The sequence below is a fragment of the Desmodus rotundus genome, chromosome 4 (genome assembly GCF_022682495.2).
Source record: "Desmodus rotundus isolate HL8 chromosome 4, HLdesRot8A.1, whole genome shotgun sequence".
NCBI classification, from domain to species: domain Eukaryota; kingdom Metazoa; phylum Chordata; class Mammalia; order Chiroptera; family Phyllostomidae; genus Desmodus; species Desmodus rotundus.
Window position 1 is genome coordinate 106,412,572 of NC_071390.1, and position 20,428 is coordinate 106,432,999.

Here is a 20,428-nt window from a genome sequence, read left to right on the forward strand (position 1 = left end):
TTCCCTCCGGCCTTCACCACACTGTTGTCTGTATCTATGGGTTATGCATGTGTGTTCTTTGGCTAATCCCTTCCCCTTCTTTCATCCACTTGCATCAACCCCAAGCCCCTTCTCCTCTGACAGTTGTCTGGGAGTATTATGTTAAGTGAGATAAGCCATTCAGAGAAAGACAAATACCATGTGATCTCACTTATATGTGGAATTTAATGAACAAAATAAATTGATGAATGAAACAGACACAGAGGCATGGACACATGGAACAGACTGATACAATTTCTCTTAATTCATATGATAATCAAAAATAGCAGTGTGGCTGCATATTTATAACTGTCTTTTATCTTCCTTTCTAGAGTTATATAGCAACCAAGGCAAACAAGCTAAATGAAAGAAAAGGGGCTCTAATCCTAAGATTCAATACAGATTCTAAAGTTAGTAAGTTGGTCAGAGACTTGATATCTCTGGTTGTATTGTTATTTGAGCATTCAGGAAGTTTAGCACCTACAAGGTCACTCGTGTACTGTTGCACAGGTGGTGGCTTGCCCAACAACGCTTGACCTGGGGAAGGAATGCTGCCAAGTTCCTCACTACAGGTCACTAAGGCAGGCTCTGTAGCACAGATCTGTGGCTGCGAGGAAGAAGAGGTGCCTGAGGAAATGGGGACATCCAGGTAAACCTACGTGAGGTAGGGAAGACAGTGATGATCTAACCAACGTATATAGTTGTAAACCTAAGTGACTGATTTGTAAAAAGTATAACAATTGCAATAAGTTAGGCAAAGATATTTGAATACGTGACTATATTAAAGGAGAGATTCTGGGATTTAAGAGGAAGAGGAGAAAAGAGGAGGGGAGGGAAAGGAAGGGAAAAGAAAAGAAAATAATTACCTCAGCAAAAATGAGGAGAGAGAAGGAATTGGAGTGAAGAATTTGAACCCTTCAGTGAACATACATTATTTTTATTGAGGTCCATGAAATAATTATAAAAATAAATGATCTGAAACAATTGGTATAAATGTTAGAATATGCAAAATTATTTATTAGATCTAATGTAGCCTATACTTAGAAACCCTTATGGTTACTAGGAGAAAAATGCAAAATTAGTTTTTGGATGGGATGAGGAACACAAAAGCCATAAAAGAAATATAGATGTTTTTCTAACAAAATATGATTAAAGACAAGTGCAACACATTGAAAAAGAACTTGGAATACAACAAAACAGGCAGAGGATTAAACAAAGTTTTCTATAAATTGATAAACATGAACAAACACCACAATAGGAGAAAAAGACATTAAGAATTTCTGGAAGAGAGAAATAAAATGACTGATAAACAAGTGAAAAGATAATGATAATTCACCATTTATCTAATGACCAAAAAATAAAGTTAATAACTGGACACAATTTTTCCCTGAGTTCACAAAAGCTTTTTTAAAATATCATAATATCCTATAGATAAGATAATGAACAAAATGCTACTAACATACCTGACAGGGGGAAAATGAGAATTGCTACCTTTTAGGAAATAATCTGGAGGTAAGTACTAAATTGAAATGATACCAGTTCCTTGACCTAGCCCACAATCCAGCCTGTGGTAAGCTTTTTCCACAACATACCCACCAGTACTCGGTAATTCCGACCTGTTAATTTTCTTTGACTGGATTGATGCTTCTTCACAAAGATTGAGCATGCCAGTATGTCTTTACAAGTTATTTTAGGTAAAATTCTTTCCAAGTATTATCAATTTCATTACATCTGTATTTCAGAATTAAAATTTTGTTTTTATTACGACTTTTATTCACATGTGTTTTTGAGAGACCACAACTAGGAGAAAAGAATTCAAGTAAGACCTGGAGACAGCCCTTTTTTAACATGCTCAGACATCTTACAAAATAAAGGCAGCGATTTCCATTTTTACGGAGAAAACCTAAATATCTGGCTTCTCTTTAAATGTCAGTTCTGACCACAGGAGCCCGTATTTCCTGGTAGCTAAAGTCTGGGAGGTTGATTCCCTGTTCCAAACGGGATGTGCCTGGCTCTGCCTGACAACTCAGGAGGACCTGTTTCCAGTATGCCTTCTCCCTTTTACCTCTGAGTTCCCTTAGGCACCCGAGCAGGGAGCTCTGCTGAACACAGACTGAGTTTCAGAAGAGTTAAATGTGACTTTTATGCTATGCTTACCTCTCGGAAATAGCTTCTATAATGCCTTTGACATATACCATAGTTCTTGAAAATAGTTGTGTTAAATAATTTCACAACATTTTGAACTTTGAATATGAATAGTGAGCTTAGAAGTTCATTATCAGCCTGGTGTATGTCTAAGTGGCTACTTAATAAAATGGTACAAGTCCATCAAAGGTTGTGATAGAATTACAACTGTAATTTAGTCCAAACTCATAGCCTCCTGTGATTTTCAGTGATATTTCCAAAGTATTCTCGTGCAGTAGATGGCATTACACTGCAATACAATTTGCAATTTAAGACTTCAGGCAAAATAAGAATTCTGCCTGGGAGATCTATGCATATTCTTTAGAAGAGTCATGTCTTAACTTTCAGAAGAAAAACACATGTCTTAGAAGCCACTGACTTACAATAATCAACCAATATATTTCCAGGGCTTTTTACTTCATTTTTTCTTAAATGTCTATATATTTTTTAAACCAAGAAGTAAAAAATAAAATAAAATAAATGATTAGTTTTCTATGACAACAAAGCCCCATTATCCTGCAAGTGTGCATTCACATTTTTATGTAAGAGAGAAATAAAGATAATGTTTACGTGCTGGTTTTAAGGAAAGAAACAACACCCAGTAACTATTAGCATCTGACGGTTCGCCTTTCATTGGAGAAATAGATCACAAGTTAAAATAACCATGACAATAATTGATAATCCTATTTCTGAACTCACACATCTCCCAGGATGCTTGTAAGACTAGTAAGAGGGAATGTTTGTGATGCATAATCATTATTCACCTACCTAATCATTAGAGAAATGTTTCTGAAAAATGGATGGAAAAGGCCGGCACATTGCCTCTGGCCACAATATTTATTAGGAGCGAGGTAGAAGAGAAAGTATAATATAATGTGTCCAAAACCCTTTAGCATACAAAAAAACAAGAATATTTTTTCAATTATTGATTCACATACATCCCAGTTTTAAAAATGACTCTTGTAAATATCATTCTGTTATTTCCACAAATGTTACCCCTTTAAACTGACTAAAAATCAAATGTCAGTTAATGAATATAAACAAGGAATAATTGTTATAAAATTATAAATTAGGTTTATGTGTAGATAATCACCTATGATCTGATCGATTCTTTACACATAGTCATTAGTGAGAAATAAAATCAAGAGCATAAATCAACAGAAATAAGGATATTGCTTCTTAAGTTTTCTCATAATTTTGAAGGGTAAAACAATAGCTCAATAGTCACAAGTGTGGTGTGGGTGGGAAGAAGACTGAGGACCTACCAGGACATTCATGGATCGGCGACGGGTAGAGGGACTGGAACCCAAGGCCTGAGAAGCTGCTGCTTTCTTTCTCCACCACGTACACCATCACCCCGTTCTCTGCACCCCTCTAATAATCACTGGCAGGCAATGGCCCCAAAGGGTCCTAATTCCTTGGGATCTTCTCTATTCGTGCTAATAAGCATCTTAATACGTGTTTGAAAGTTCCAGTTCTCAAAAGAGAAGATGCACGATCCAGCCTTGCTTTCGTTGGCTTGTTTCCGTGCCCGTGTTCAGCTGTCACTGGGAGTGGTCACAATAGCTATGACCTGGCCACTTGGGCTCAGGCTAGCAGTGGGGGCAATTTATTAAAACTGTGTTTGAAGAGAGTTCTATCCTCCAGATGTGGACGGAGAGCAGATGTATACTATTCTTTGTGAACATGGGTTGGATTCAAGTATAGAAGGAGTGTGGTAAAGGGGCAGGCTTGCTGCATGGTTTGGGGGCTAAAAGTTGCCCCCCAGGAATCTGGACAATTACCCTCTGAATTTTAAAGTGATATTATAACCAAAGCTCTAAAAGAACTTTAATAACCGTTATTTAAAGTAAATGTTAACTAAAGTTCTGTGATCTTTACCTACTTAGTATCTGACCTATAAATGTCCTCTCCCTAACATAACAAAAATTTACTATTTGATAAGTAAAAGTTGCAAATAATTTAGAATTATTTTTATCTGTTATCTCAATTAAAGAATATAAAAAGGTGATGATAAGTAATAGAAAAGTTTTTACTAAGTCTCTCCTGTTTTTGTGTAGGATATTTGACACACACACAAAATTGTCATTATTAGGAATAAAACTGGCCTAAAATTTGAAGGAAAAATTGGTATATTATCTATAATTTTGGAGAAGAGAAGGAAAGCATAATTACAATTCATATATTCCTTGGAAAAATACCTCTGTGAATTTTGAGAAAACACTTCCCATTCAGATTGTGAATTGAATAGTTTCCCATCAAAAGGCATCTTCTGAGGTCTTTTCAGCAATGTGATTTAATCATGGACTAAAATGAGGTTACTGAATCCAGGGAGCTTTCTGAGGCCTTTACCAAATTTCAAAGCCTGTTAGATTTGAGACAGGTCACCCCGTCATTAAGGCTCTGAAACTCCGTCATTGAAATCTGACTATGTCCAATTCACCAAATTTTTAAAGTATTATTGCGCTTAATGGATGGCAGAACCAGGGCCTTTTACTCTGATATCTAATTATTTTAAAAGTGCTTATAAAATATTTTTCAGATTTAGAGTCTTCAAGGGTGTGTAAATGATTATCAGGGCCAGAAATAGTTGGCTGAACTGAATTAATGATTTTTTTCTAAGAACATCTGATCTACTCATCAAAATTCAAATGCAAGTTTTGTTCATAATGTACCTGTTACATGCACATGTGTCATGAATTCAGCCTTGAAAACACTCCATAACCATATAAACCATGTTCCGTGCAGTCATTTTTAAAATGAATAATTTATTAAAACTCTTCCTCCTTTGTTTTTTGTTCAGAATTATTTATTGGTCAGAAAATAAGTGCCTGACAAAAAGTAGGCAGTTAGGTAAGTGTTGGTTGATGGAATGAGTGTTTTCAAGTCCAGAGAAAAGCACCAACAGCATTTTATTCACCACAAACCATAAGCATCAGGAGATAGGGCCATTCTCCAAAGACACAGAAGAGCGGTGAGAAGGCAATGGATGACCTCGCAGAGGGGTGGCAGCAGCCCCTTCGGTTCACCTGGTTCTGAAAACCTAGGAGATCATTTTCATTTATCAGATGTGTATAAAATCTCACAAGATGTTGTAGTTTCAAGTTCTTCCTAGGAAATCCACGTTCTCATGTACGGAAGAACAACAAAGAACCGTGGATTTAAAAACAACCTACTAAACCTGGCGTGAACTCTCTTTATATTAAGTACAGGCTTTTCCTCACAGACTCTGTAAGAAATATCCTACTCTGAAATTCACTGGTTACATTTCTTTAAGAAGACCCAAACCAGGAAATTCAAAATGGAACGTTTGTTTATAAGTTGTCAATACTCTGGAATCTTTGTATCAAGAAGAAATAGATTTCTGCCTCACTTGTTTTCCTGACAACCACTGCAAAAAAGCAACCACAAAATCTTTGATGACCTCACAATGTCACTTAGAATTCTTTTTCTTTAAATGTGACAGCTTGTCCCTAATATGTCAACGTGCATGTATTGAAGTTACTTCCCTTTGGCCAGAAATGAGCATAACGTGCAGCTGCCTGGTGATTTTTCATGGACAGTTATTTGAAGTGGTTTAAGATGCCACAAGCTCATTGAGAATTTCATATACTTCCTGAGGCAGAGAATTGAACTCCCAAGATGCACTTCATTCTTGACATGAAAAACGTGGCTTTCAATCAATGGCAGGACTGTCTCCCCTTATTTTCCTTTTTATTTGTTTTCTTCTTAGCCCTTTAAATAAAACTTCTTCTTGGAGTTATTTAATTATAATAGAGATGTCAGCTCACGAGATCAAACTCGGCTAATGCCTGCGCAATGGTGCAAGTGGGAAATTCATTATGTTTCAAGTGACTGTACCTTTAAGGGAAAATATTAATTTATGTAACATTAGTTGCTTTTTATTATACTTACTTGTAGGGGTGATATTGCTAATTTTGCTGTGCTGGCATTGTTCTCAGAACTTCATATAAGTTAATTAGCACATTGAATCCTCACAATTACTCTCTCAGGTGAGTGACACAACCATCCCCATTTTAAATTTGAAGAAACTCAAGCATATTTGATTTCCACAAATCCTTTGTTTCACACCCAGTGCCAAGGTCCTGACTTTCAGCCAGGAGAAGTAGGTTGGATTCCTGGGAGACTGGTAAACGTTTCACTTCCAGGACCAAGCTTAGGGCTCTGTTCCCACTGCCATCACTGGGCCCAAAAGTAAGAATCTATAGCACTGCCACTCTCAGTTCCATCAAAAAGTTTAGTTTGTGTTCTTCCATCTGCCAGGGTGACTCCTAAGGACATTTGCTTATGCAAATATTATTCTCACCTAATTTAGATAATGAATCTTACTAGGATATTTGTGGAGTCCCTTCTTTCTGTAATTTCCAGTCAGTTTAATTATATTGTCTTGTTTGAATTCTGCCTTTATACAGTTTATTTTTTACTTTCTTTAAAATTCAGCAAACTGGGACTAGTGTTTCTAAAATGCAGGTCGGAGCAGGCCATTCTGCTGAGTTTGGTCTGAGGGGGCCTGCATGCCTCTCTATCCCACTCCTCATCCTCCCTGCTTGAGCTCCCTGCTCTGGGGGGCAGGTCCCACCATTCACCTAGGACTTGCGATTTCTCTGAGAGAGGAGTCACGCTCTCTCACATCTCCACGTCTTTGAATATATTTTTCCCTTTACTGGGAGTGCTCACTTCCCCTCTTTACCTAGGCAACACCTCTACTTGTCCACACTTGGATGACTCATCACTTCCCCCTGGAAAGTCTTTTCTGACACCTCTGAGTGGGGTGGTGTTGTTTTTTTTTTTAATTTTTATTGTTATTCAATTACAGTTGTCTGCATTTTCTCCCCATTCCTCCACCCCACCCCAGCCAAACCCACCTCCCTCCCCCACCTCCACCCTCCCCCTTGATTTCATCCTTGTGTCATTTATAGTAGTTCCTGTAAACCCCTCTCCCCACCGGCCCCTCCCCACTCCCCTCTGGCTATTGTTAGATTGTTCTTAACTTCAATGTCTCTGGTCATATTTTGTTTGCTTTTTTCTTTTGTTGATTATGTTCCAGTTAAAGGTGAGATCATATGGTATTTGTTCTCCCTGCCCCCAATGTTCATAGCAGCAGAATTTACAATAGCCAAGTACTGGAAGCAACCTAAGTGCCCATCAGCAAACAAGTGGATCCAAAAACTATGGTATATTTACACAATGGAATTCTACGCAGCAGAGAGAAAGAAAGAGCTTACACCCTTTGCGACAGCATGGATGGAACTGGAGAGCATTATGCTAAGTGTTTTCTATTATCATTGCAAGATGTGTTTATTTTTAATCTAATGGTCCCTGCCACCACCAGATATAGAATTTCCTTGAGAGCAAGGGTTCTCTTTTCCATTTCTGCTATCCTGAGCACATACCATCATTAGGAAAACTCAGTAAAAATCTGTTGAATTGAATGAAACACCAACTTAAAGAGAAGCAACCCTCTTAATACTCAAATGTCTAAAATATACAGGTTAAATACAGTGTTTCCATGGCCAAGTGAGTCCAAGGATTTTGGACAGAATCAACAGTCCCCATTTGAAACCGTAGCCTGAAGTAATGCTGAAATGTCAGAACTAACATGAGTGGTAAACACATGCCTTCAAGAAAGATCTAGAAGTAAGGTCATGTCCACATACCTCTTGTTTATTATCAAGATATTAAGGAATTAAAGACATATCATATAATGCACATGGCTTTGAACCTTGGTAAATCTTCTAGTCTAAGATGGAGTAACACATAAATTTCCAATTGCAATGCCATCATCTTTTACTATTAAAACACTATCGTTACATTCATGTACATTTTGTTTATTATTATAGATTTCCCTATGGTTTCTGAGAAGGAAATATAAGACACAAACTCTCTACTTTGCTCTGTTTCTGAAATAAATCATTTCTACCTATTTCTCCAGTTCTATACCTCCACCTGGGCACTGCTTTTCGAATTCTCCTATTGCAAAATACTTCTCAATTGATTTCACTTAACAGGAAAACTGTGGAGAATTTGACCAGGGTCGACTTCATTTCCAACATTTTATTTAAAAAGATGTGCTATCAAAAAGCAATGTCTCCTGTTCTGAACTGCTTGGGGGTAGGAGGAAATGCTGAGAATGTCAGGGTATGTCTCCAAGTGAGCTCTCCCATGCGGACATGCCCAACTTGAGCGCAAACACATACACAGGATTTAGCCATGGAAAAATCACCTGATCTCAAAACTTTTGAGCTATTAATTTTCCAGTTGAACTAAGGGAAGCAGCTGAATTAGTGCTTAGTGTTCCATAAAAGACAAAGGACTATGGGAGAAGGGACCTTCTGGACCTGAACAACATTTCCCAAATTGGCTGATCATATTTTCTCAAAGTAGTGGTGTGTATTCACTATTCAAGTGTTAAGAAAATAATTTTACATTTTGCTTACTGCCAAACTTTTCAGTAACTTTAATAATATATTAATATGTGTTATAAACCTACAACATTAAGACATAATGCATTTTTCCAATTCTTATTGATCACAGAACATTTGTCACAAGTCACATCTATTAGCTAATTAAGGAAAAGGATAACCCAGTTGAGGAAGTTTGAGGGTTTGATGAGGAAGAGTTTTGATTTTCAAAAACACAGGAGGAAATGAAATGAAAGCAATTTAATAATTAATTAGGAAATATTATGAAATGTAAAAAATGTTCTCGACTCTGCATTTGTATAATTTTCCCATGTGTGATATTTTTGCAAGCTCGGTCAGTTTCTTTCCCAGTGGACAGGGAAGTTCTTGCAGGCTCTGACCGCACACTGTCCTTAGAAAAGTCAGATGCTCAAACGTCAGAGATAGCCTGTGTTTCATCCGTTGCTTCATTTGTAGAAAGGCATAAATCAAGTTAGAGAAAGAAGGAAAGCCAGGCATCGGTAGGCACACGTCCTACACAGAGATCCCTGACCTATGAGCGTAGTCAGCGGGTTGTGTAAATGGAACAGCCTTCCATCTCTAGTCTGTGGAATTGCCGTGTCTACCTTCACCTTGTTTTCCCGTCAAAATGAATTAGGAAATAATACAGAGAAATTGTTACTTCTTTAAGTAATGTTTGCAACCCCTTGCTACTAAGAGGGAAATGAAAACTGTGGTATAAAGGCTCACAGATGTTTTCATGAATGAGTATCAGTTGGAGCTGAAGAACAATTTCCCCCAACTATAGATTTTTCCACAGTGAAGCACTTTGTTTGGGCCGATTCAAGACATTACAGATACACACAGGTATTCTTTAATTCAGTCTGCTAGGACTGCTGTGAAGTTGTTAATCTTCACTTAACCTATTTGTGAAATGAGCAACGTGTAAATTCCATTCCATTCTGTGCAATTAATATTTATGGAGAACCCATAGGGTGCACAGCGCTGCACGGAGCCCTGTAAGGTCAGGCGATGAATCAGACACAGACTCTCTGACAAGCTTTATGTCTTTCCTCTCTAGGGAACATTTACTCTGGCTTACAACAATATGAACAAGCGAAATTAGGGTCATGTCAGAAAAGAACACCACTGCTTAAAATCAGGGTGGAATGACCTCAGGCCATTTATGTGGAATGGGATCCACCTCAGGTGAGCTCGGGCTGATCCTGAGTGCCGGCTACATCGAGATGTGAGCTGAGGTGACTGCAAACTCAAACCAAAAGTTATTCTGTGCCTTTCCCAACTGTCTGTCACGTATAGGAAATCCAAGAATTCCTGTGAAACTTGCAGGTCTTTCGTCTTCAGAGTAACCCCTTAAAATCCAAGCAGTCAGCTTAGTCTAGGAAAATAATACCAGTTACCTAGTTCTTGTATCTCCCTGTTTCTCCCCATAAAATGAGAGAGAAACTAAAATGCCAAATCTTATTTCAGCTCTCACCTGCTTTTCTAAACCCACTTGTGGTATTTGTGCCAGTTTTTCTTCATTTTCCATCTTCTTTCACTCTGACCCCTGCCTACAATGTTTACCTACCTATCTGCCCCTCATCGGAATCCATTCATGGCTCAGGGCCTGGTTCATGACGGCCCCCCAAATCTCTGCTTCCTTTCCCATCCACCAACAGACAACTTTTCTCTTATGCTATGTGTTAGGCATCCTTCTACCCTTATGATAAATCCTCCAATTATGACCTTCGTTTAGTCTTCATTAGGTCTAGGATATCTCGTTCACTGCCTTGCACAGAGCAGTCCTTTAGTGATTATTTGCAGTATGATTATAATTCCCAAAGAAAGGCAGAATCAAAATTGTGATGAATCTTCATTTTAAGTCAGTCACAAACCCATACAGACTTCATGACAGTTGTGCCTCTCTCCTCAGGAAACACACACACACACACGCAATAATTTCCACGCTGTTATAGGTGGCCTCTCTTTTCCTGATACCTATGCAGATGCTGCCTTTTGGGAAGATCCAGTTTCCCTCTAAACTTCTCTAAAGGAGCAGCCAGAGCAGCCCCCATTCCGCCTTCCATGAGAAGACAGCTCCGGCCCCATAAACTGCAAGAAAGGAACTGACACCCTCCTAGCACTTGGTGGGGAGAAAAGTTTTTGCACTAACTTTTCATCTATGTCCCTCCCTCTCGAATCATCAATCACCCAGTCCAACCTACGGAAGAGATAATAGCCTGAATATGAGAGCGCATTGGATTTCTCCAGGTAGGTAGCATTGTTTTCAACTTCCATTATTCTCCCATTTTATCTCATTTTTTAAAAATCAATACCTTTATTTTAGAGACCCAAAAAATTCTAGTGTGTGTTACTTACACACAGGAGCTGTGTGGTGTAATTCCTAGATGTGGCATCAGAAAGCATCAAGGCTTCTAGACACAGCATGTTCATTTGTAAGAATGAACTGTCTGGTCTCTTTAAAAAATTTGGAGAATGGAATGAATTGGTATGAAATGTTTTATGTTCAGTATTATACCAAATGTAAATGCTGAAACTAGACACCTTCACACAGGAAGTGAACTGAATATATTCACTGTCTGTCATCCCAGCCGGTCTGTAAGCTGTCGTGTGGACAGGTTGTTCAAAGGGATGACGTGGAGAAGGACACATGCCCCTTGGTTTGTGCATGGATATCACATCCGTTTCGAATTTGGGTACAGGGATTAGAACTGGAATTGCCCAGATGTTTGAGTCTTCTCTTTTACTACTCTCTTCTTCAGGGGGAGGACCTGCCCATTACTTCTCCAGTAACAGCCACATCCCTGGTTACTTCTGCATAAAGACCTTGACCTCCCACTTCTGGTGTGAAAATATCCTGGATGCCTAGTTTTCTGCATTGTCAGTCCTACCGAGCAACAGTCCTGGCTATTGAGTGGTGATTTCATGGTGACAGAGCATTTGGCAGAATGATGACAGGCTTACGCCTAGTGGATGAACTGCCTTGATGGGCTAGATGACCTCTCCAAGATAATCAGAAACAAGTTCATGTATTCAAAGTCTTGGGAGTTTTTTGCAAATGGTGAGGTCGTCACAACCAAGTAATTGCCAATGAAAGAGCCAGCTATCTGGGTTAGGATTGTTCCTATTAAAACTATTTTCTCCTAATAAGCAAATACCTTTATAGAGACATTTTCCCATTGGTTTTAAAAATGATGCCACTAATTTTTATTTAATTTGAAAAATAATAAAACTGGAAACAATAAAATAAAAATTTAGTTTTTGTTGGGCCACAAGAAAATAACTTAATTATGACATTTTGCTATCAAAATCATTCATACTCATTTTTTGATAAGATATGTTATTTTATAAAAATGAAATAATGTTAATTTTACAAACTTCATTCAATATATCATTATTTTAAGTGTCTTCAAAGAATTGTATGCTTTATTATTATTTTATAATTATTGAGGAATTTGGAATATACATCATGTTTTGTTGTTATAAGTAACACTGCACAGAACAGTGTTTCTCATCCTCGAGTCTCTAAAATTATGAACCTCATAGTCTTGGTTCACAGATCCACTATTAGCCGCTGTGCTTCCAATACAAGAAGAGAGAGAAATTTGGTTACAATAGATTAAACAAAGGTTATATTTATTAACCCTTATTTAATCATCACAGCCAAGCAAACAACTTTAATCAGAGGAATAGAGCTGAAGCTCAATATTTAAACTGTGCATAAAAACACAGCATTTAATCTAATCGAGTCTGCCAACAATGAGCACACCACATTTAATGTTTGCTCTTCAAACCTGGGATTCATTCCGTCTGTCACTCTAATTCCTGAACCCAATTTGGAAATAGTTTGCATTATATGCTATCTCACAGTATTTTATGTTTGCTAACCAAATAGAATGTGTTTAAAGACTTTGTCTTCCTGAATATGACATTGTTAAAAATCAAAGGTGTTTAACAGTTACAGCTGCTAGTGGAATAAGGATAAAGGACGTGTTTCTTCACGTGTTTTATGTATAATGTAACATAAAATTATACACATGCGCACATACACATAAATGAATATAGTCCTGATTCTCTCTCTACTAGGTTTTCTCTACTAGATTCTCTCTCTAGTAGGGTTTTCATAATAGAAGTACAAAATGAAATATATATTTACCTACATAATATAGAAGTATGTATATATTTTTCATACATAGTTTCAAGGAGGCTAAATGTTACATGTAGATGACCATGTCAATGAGTTATTTTACCATCTATAGTCTCCTGGCAAAGCAAACATTTCCAGGGAGAGAAAATGCATGTGTGTAAAGGGAGTACAGATGAAAATAACATGGGCCCCCAGCAATTTCATGGTGAATAGAGAAAAGCGGACCATGTGACTCTCAGGACTTTTCTCTTTGGTTTTCCCAACACATTATGAGTAATTTTTGAGTAAATCCCATAAAACAAGACTCAACCAGAAACTCTCTCACTTAGGGTAGGGATGGCATCTGAGCAGGGTAATGACAGGACTGGACAGGACACCTCACTGGTGTGAGGAGGAGGCGGGGTCAGTGTTCTCATAGCTTCTGAGAAGCTGAGACAAAGTTTGCTGTCCTCCAGACAGAAACTTTGGCTCATGGGATGATTAACTCTGTGTTCATTTTATGATTTGCTTTCAACAAACAAACCTCCTGATTTCAGCCTGGTGTTGTTCCAGGCTCCAGAATATAGCAGTTAGCAATGAAGACACCCAGGAAGTCCCTACCCTCATGGAGCTTCAGTGCTAGTGGGAAAGACTCAGAAGAGAATTCCAGTAATACATGCCATGGTCAATGCTGTGAGAAAAACACACCAAGAAAGAAGATATGGGATGCTGGGAGCTTTAAGTCAGTTGGCTGAAAAAAGCCTCCTTGAGACAATTGACAACTGAGTGAAGACATGAAGAAGATGAGGCAGCAGCCAAGGGTGTTATCAGAATGAGTATTACGGGGAGAAGCCCTGTGAGTGTCACGGCCCCATGCAGGATGTGGGAATGCTTCCAGTGCACTTGAATGCTGGTGATTTTGAAAGCTCTCAGGTTTTACATTAGTTTCATGTACACAACACCATGAATAGAGTTTTAAGTACCTTACAAAGTGATCCCTGTGATAAGTCTAGTACCCATCTCACACCATACATAGTTATTACAATATCATTAACTATATTCCCTACGCTCTACTTTACATCCCTGTGACTATTTTGTAACCACCAATTTGTACCTCTTTTTCCCTCATCCTTTTCATCTAACTCCACAAAGCCCCTCCCATCTAGCAACCCTCAGTCTGTTCTCTGTGTCTATGAGTCTGTTTCTGTTTTTGTTTGCTCACTTATAATGTTCTTAAGATTCCACATGTAAGTGAAATCGTATGGTATTTGTCTTTCTCAGTCTGACTTATTTCAATCAGCACAATACCCTCTGGGTCTATCCACATTGTCATAAAAGGTAAGATTTTGGTGTTTTATGGCTGAGTAGTATTTCACTGTATATATGAATCACTTCTTCATTCATTCATCTATTGATAGACACTTGGGTTGGTTCCAAATCTTGGCTATTATAAATAATGCTTCAGTGAGCATAGGGTGCATAGATCTTCAAAATAATAGTGTATGTCAACTGTAACTGAATAATAAATTTTTTTAATAAAATTAAATGCAAAAAGCTCCTAGTTATTTCTAATTTATAGCCAAGTTGAGAAACATGGAGTTTTAACAAAAGGAGATAAAGTAGAGCACCTTGGTGCAGGGTTCGGGGGATGGGCTACCTGGGAGGAGGGAGCCCCTGTGATTCCTTCCCTTGCCACACAAAAGGGGAAGAGCAGTGAGCTGAGAGTCAGTGTGATCCGTGAGCTTGTGGAGGGTGTGAAGACAACACATGGAAAATATCTTTGAGGATAATGAAAAATGTTGCATTATTAGGTTTGGGGTTATGAATCTAGAGTTAGACCATTCCAAGTGTGCGTGGGATTCTCATTCTACATTTTGCCACACACGTGTTGGCATGGGATAAGCAGAGTTAGATTTAACTGAGGCTGTGGTCTTACTCTAACCCTCTGGCACTCCTAAGGGGGATCTGGGGTGTCGTGTCCCAATCCGTCTGCCCTTATAAGAACCCCATCTTTCCTAACTCCTAAGCAGGGAGAGACCTAAACTGAAACAAAAACGTTTTTCACAAAGACATCTGCATTCTTTCCTAATCCTTCTTTGTTCTTCCTAATTATTTGGCCTTCCTTCTCTCTTGTTACTTCATATTCTGGATGAATAGACAGACAAAACAAAATTAACTGGTTCCTCGATGCTCATAGAGCACAGTTATTACTCTCAGGAGGCATCCTCCAATACCACACAACTTCCTGAACTGGACGGTGGCTCGGTGCCTTGGCTTCTGGCAGGGACACCCTGCTGGCCATTTCAGCTGTGGGGGACAACAGTGACAAGAGTGATAATTGCACAGTGAATTCTACATGAACTCTTAGAAGCTGTGTCTTCCAGGAAATTACACGGTAAATAATGACATTTGCAAGAAACAAATAATTCAACTATTCGTTACCATGTCAAATGCAATTGTAAGATCTGATGAGGCAAATCTTGTTTAGGAGATGAAAACAGAAGACATAAACCAGATAATTGCCAAGTGATTAAACAGGAAGTGCTATGCGTGTATGATTAATGCAAAATGTGCAGCTAGGCCCAGAAGAGGGTAAGCCTGGGAATGAGGTGCAATATCCCAGTGGTACGCACCTGTGCCCATGTGCACATGCCTGGTGACCCCTAAACCAACAGCAGAGCGTACCTCACCCTGAGGAGTGGGTCCCATTTCCTGTGAGCTCAGTGGGACTCTTGGGGTAATTTTGTTTATGTGTTTCCTTATCCTAAAGAATTCCCCATTCTTACTATATCACTCTTTCTGCTTCTTAAATCCCCATGACTCCCTTCTACTTCCCACTATTCTCTGCTCCAACTACCCTTTCTTATCTGTTCCTTCTGAGGGGTTTTCATACTTGGAGCTCCTACCTTGTCATGTATTTTTAAAAGGGAAAGATTTCCCACTATTGTCCTGTGAAGAATACTTGAAATCTGTCCATAAATCGTCTTTTCTTGCATGTTTCTTATGTCAGCAAATTGGTTGTGGCCTCCTGTTTATAAGGTGAATGCTGGGTCTAAGAATACTTTTTGCAGCTTTGAGGTAGTCACAGCCCCCCAAATCTCAGGTCCTCTGCCCCCTGCTCTCACTTCCTGTCCTCCAAACTTCTCTGGTCTACAGTGGAAATGGGAACAATGAAAGTGTATATCTTTCTTCTTGAGTCTTGCCCCTCAGTCCCTAGTATTCTCCATGACCAGCCATTCTCCCAAGACAAGTCAAACCCAGTCCTTACACAAGGGAGCAGATGGTGAACCCAGAGGCACTATTCCCCCACCAAGTACCTGTAAGAAGCAAACAGTAGATAGAAATAATGGGAACTGGGTCCCCAGAGGAAAGAGAAAGATTAATTAACTACCCAGAGGAATCAATATTGGATAACTTCTTCCCCCACATAGAAGCCTCAGGACACAACTGCCAAATGGCCAAAAAACATGGATCCCATTCCTGGAGAATGGAACTAACGGGCTTGTAGGATGCAGAAGACAGCTTGTGTGTACATAAGACGTCATCAATGGGAAGGTGAGATGAGGAGCGGTGTTAATTAAGGGCTAAGGATGAGTGGGTTCTTGAAGAAGACAGCCCTGTAATGGGGTGCAAAGGGAACTGTTTGAGGCCCTGCTAAATGCTTATCCCTCGCAGCCCCATTGCACATGCCATTTCATTCTCCCTTAACAGTGATTATTCAGAGAGGGTAAAGAAGTGCTTGCTGCAGCTCAGGCGTGTGAGGGAGCAAGCCAAAATACGGCAACAGTCCATGTGGTGGTTAATTCTGTGTCATCCTGACTGGACCACAGGTGCCCAGGCCTTTGGTGAAACATTATTCTGTCTGTGTCTGGGAGCGTGTTTCTGGGTGAGATTAACATAAAAATCAGTAAACTGCAAATCAGATTGCCCTCCCTAAAGTGAGTGATCCTTGTCCAATCAGATGAAGGCCTGAATAGAACAAAAGGCTGACATTCCCCCAAGTAAGAAAAAACTCTTCTGCCCAATGACCTTTGAACTGAGACATCAGCTTTTTTCCTCCCTTCAGACTCAAGCTGAAATGTTGACTCTTCCTGTATTTTGAGCCTTCTAGACTTCTGACTGAAGATAAACCAGCAGCCTTCCTGAGTCTCCAGCTTGCCAACTCACTGACTGATCTTAGGACAGGCCTGCCTCCATAATCACGTGAGACAATTCCATGACTAATACCATATTTATAATATACATATATAGTATATATATTAATGTTGACTCAGGTCCTTAGTCTTTCTTTCCCTCGTTACTGACTCAGTATAAAGTATGAATTATATTACATTACTATAATATCATATTACATGATATTACAGCATTGCCTCACTATAGAATATGGATTATATTACCTTATTTTAATATTGTGTTACATGATATTACAGCATTGCCTCAGTATAAGATATGGATTATATTGCATTAGCTGTCTCAAACAGGACTTAGAGGAAAGAGTGCCATGATGCACTCAGACTTGAGGTTTTCTGAAGTACAAACCAATCTCATTTTGCCTATCGTAGGTCACCCTGCCAGAGCAGGAAGTCCATCTTCCTGTTTAGACAGAGCCACATCTAGACACACACAGGCCGGCAACATTCCTTTATCACCACAGCCGTTTCTGGACAGTGTTTCAGCTCTACCCACTGCAGGATACTCGAACTCTGTCACTGTAGAGCCTGTTAAGATGGATGAATGATGGGCTGCTGGTCCACGTGAGAGGAGATGGGGTCTGAGAGCTTTTAAGTGGTTAGGGAGCCACCCGAGCGTGGCCTCGGGCTGGGAAAGCCGTCCCTGATGTGTCATTAGCAGTACCCCGACTCTTTCCCAGACAATAATATTGACTTCCCATTAGATAAACATGAATCTTCTAAACAAGCGGTGAGCACACAGGAGCCGGCTCCTCCGGTGTCGTGCAGGTAACAGGCAATAGGACACAGTCCATAGATTTAATTTTCCCTGTAATTACCTCTCCTGGTGGAGTGAGCTCCAATAACAGAGGAAGCCGCGCCTGCACATGCAGCTCTGAGAGGAGGATAAACGAGGTCATCCCCTTTGCAGGACCAGTTTCTGTTTTGAGCAAAACCCATTATTAACAAATCAGAGCCATTAGAGGTGTCTCTTTATGCCCTTTCTTTATTGAAAAAAATCAAAAGGAAAGAGAAGTGGGTCCCTTGTGAGCAAATTAAAATGATTCCAGTAATGAGCTGAACCAGTAGTGGCTCAGGGTTAAGGTCACCGAACACAGCAAAGCCCTAACTCGGTGTGCCCCTATGGCCCCTCGCAGTGGGAGAGAGATGAAATCACATGTGGTCAAGAGCAACCGTAATCTTCCCTGGTTACTTCTAACCATCAATGTCACCGTGTAAAGCTCATTTGCTAAAATAAATCAGAAGCAACTAACAGTAACAATCGTCTGTCTAATCTTTCTCACCAGTGCATATCTAAACCAAACAAATCCATAACAAGGATCAGGCTAGTGTTTTGTGATAGTTTAGTTTAGAGAAGCACTTACTTTAAATAGTGAGGCTTCTATGGGGAACTACACTTGATGGAAACTTGATTTATCAGGGTCTCCAGGTACAAAATAAACTTTGGAAAAGTTTATTTTAAAGTAAAAAGTAATCTTAACAATGGTGATGGATTCCAAAAATGGTAATAATAATGAAAATCCTCATAGACGCCAGTGACTTCCTAATTAAATCTATCGATGTTGTGTCCCTTCTCAGTGTATAAAATCTTACAGATTAAGGAAGAAAAATACCCACTCAAAAGCCCGCAATAGTACATGGCTTGCTTCAAAAATTTCCCTGAATGGTATTTAGTTGCCACAAAACATATTGAGTTTATGAGGGGTGACCTGCCACATGGAAGGGTGCAGGGATCTCAGTACAGTAGACAATGCATGGGTGAGGGGGGTTTTCTTGAGAGTACACTTTTCTGAATTCCCTTTTGACGGGCCTTCAGAGAAAATCATTTAAAGCTGCCCTTTGGAATAATAATAATTATAATCATAATTATGTGAAAAATTAATTGAAAATTACTCATAATCTGTCTATGAGCAATTTCCTAAAAAGATTTAAGAATTTATTAGAGCAGTGTATGAATTTATTCCATATCTGTGTGTACACATTTGTATGTATGCACAGGTATGTATGAAATGCACACACCTATGTGTCAAAGTGTTATCCACTGAGGATAATCTAACCAGTGGAGGACTTGAACATGACAAAAAGCCAGAGGAAGGGCTGGTTCTCTTTCTGCTTGAGCTGGGACATCCACTCTTCTGCTCTCTGACATCAGTGCTCCTGCTCCTTGGGTCTGCGGACAGAGATCGGGACCTACACCATCCCCCCCACCAATTCTCGGGCCTTTGGGTTTGGTCTGGAACTCCACTACTGCCCTTCCAGGGCATTCAGCCTGTAGGTGGCAGATGATGGTGCTTCTCAGTCTCTGTAACCATGAACCAACCTCTCATAATGAATCTTTTTGTATAAATCTACGTAGCCTATGGGTTCTGTTTCTCTGGAGAACCCTAAGTAGTACAGGTTTTGGTATTTATAACTTTGGGGGATTGGCAGAATTTTAGGGTTTTATTAACATACATACAATATGCACACCAGCTCTCTGCTCATTTCCTTCACTGCACAGCCTGGCATTGGGACTGGTGACTCTGATGGCCAGCTGGGCAGCTCTTTCCACAACAGCTTTGTGGTTCTTCAAGCAGACGTTGTGAGCAATCTCAGCACATCAGCAGCACTTCAAGCTCCTTTTTGCTGTGGACCAGGAACTTTCCAAAAGCCACTGGGTGGCATGTGCTTTGTTTTCTTGCCATTCCCATAACCTATGTTGGGCATCAAGATCTAGCCCTTGAGTCCTCTGCACACCCTATGTAAATGCCTATGGATTTCTGCCATTTAACACTAAATTTTGACATATTGGTCTGACTGCTGCAAGATGAACTTCTTGGTCTTCTTTTTGATGATCTTGGTGCCAAGTAGAAGATGGTTGCCACCTTGGTAGGCACTGCCAAGGAAGCAGTATTTGTATACTTTGATACATAAGGTATGCAAATGATAAAGCTGAATCTCTCTTCAGAAATAAAAGACAGATATTCTGTTCTATTGGCTATTAAATGTAGTTTTACTGAGAACCCCAGACAGAAGTGAGGAGGTAAAAGTTAGAGTTGGATATACAATGTGTAGGAGCTTGAACAAAAGGCAGGGCACCATAACGAGTGTGGTTCCCGCACAGGAGGGTTAACTGAGTTCTTGATGATGCTAACTACAGTGTGTGTGCCATGACGTGGGGTCCAGAGGAAACACATATGCTCATCAATGTGTGACGTTGGAGAGGCACCTCCTGAACTCCATGGGGCAGAGGCTTATCTGCACTATGAATGCAGAAAACAGTGTTAGACAAATAACAGAGGTTGAAGGAACCTAGAGGTTACAGCAACCTGAATAACATTTGTTCATACAGTAGACAAAACACTAGTGACCCACAGATATCTATCTATGTCCTCTGCCCAGAATCTGTGACTGTGTTAGGAGGAATTAAGGGTACAGATGGAATTAACATTACAAATCAGCTGAACTGAACATAGGGAGATTAT

At 39.5% G+C, this 20,428-nt stretch overlaps 1 long non-coding RNA gene across 1 annotated transcript; it reads left to right on the forward strand.

The window, feature by feature from the left end:
• Positions 1–621: 621 nt before the first annotated feature.
• On the forward strand, positions 622–14,225 carry LOC139440857 (uncharacterized). The gene is made up of 3 exons (XR_011651137.1): positions 622–682; positions 10,634–10,898; positions 13,348–14,225. It is a non-coding gene; the product is annotated as an uncharacterized lncRNA (long non-coding RNA).
• Positions 14,226–20,428: the final 6,203 nt, after the last annotated feature.